This window comes from Sinocyclocheilus anshuiensis, unplaced genomic scaffold (assembly GCF_001515605.1).
Source record: "Sinocyclocheilus anshuiensis isolate Anshui unplaced genomic scaffold, SAMN03320099.WGS_v1.1 scaffold227, whole genome shotgun sequence".
In the NCBI taxonomy this organism is placed as follows: Eukaryota; Metazoa; Chordata; class Actinopteri; order Cypriniformes; family Cyprinidae; genus Sinocyclocheilus; species Sinocyclocheilus anshuiensis.
Window position 1 is genome coordinate 1,495,548 of NW_015549590.1, and position 601 is coordinate 1,496,148.

The window sequence follows — 601 nt, forward strand, 5'->3', positions numbered from 1 at the left end:
TACAAATATAATACAATATATATGGTTTTATTATATTCACTTGTTTACCCAAAGGCTAAAGCAAAAATACAAACAAATTAAAATTTTGAAATTAAAATTTTGGTTTAAAAGAGAGAATTCACAAACAATATTCTGAATTAGGACAATTTTGAATCACATGGGTGTCAGAAAGCAACATACAAAACCACTGCTAGAGAAAACATACAATTGTGTAACTGGACTTTTGACTTGAAACCTGATAGTGACTGAGATGAAGCCATTTCCCATGTGACAACTAGCCCCGATCTAGTGTATATGAGAAAGAAATTTCATTCAAATGAATGACCTAATCTTAATAATTGATCATTTCATATCATTCACTTTTCAGCAGCAGTTCCTGGTTTTCAAAGGTATTAGACCAAAGCTGCTGTGAACGGCCACAAGAATAGGAGCACTAAAATTGGCCTCTACTGCCACCTAGAGGCAAACATGTGACCATAGGAATTTCATTTGAGCAAAAATGAAACACAATAAAAACCTTTAAATTCATTTTTACCATTCAGCACATTCATTCAATCATGCTGCACAAGGACATTCAAAGATTTCAAAGGCACTTCACGGC

At 33.4% G+C, this 601-nt stretch overlaps 1 protein-coding gene across 2 annotated transcripts in view; it reads right to left on the bottom strand.

The window, feature by feature from the left end:
* LOC107658084 (glypican-3-like) overlaps positions 1 to 601 on the bottom strand; it is a 123,292-nt gene that overhangs the window by 39,677 nt on the left and 83,014 nt on the right. The window lies entirely within an intron of this gene.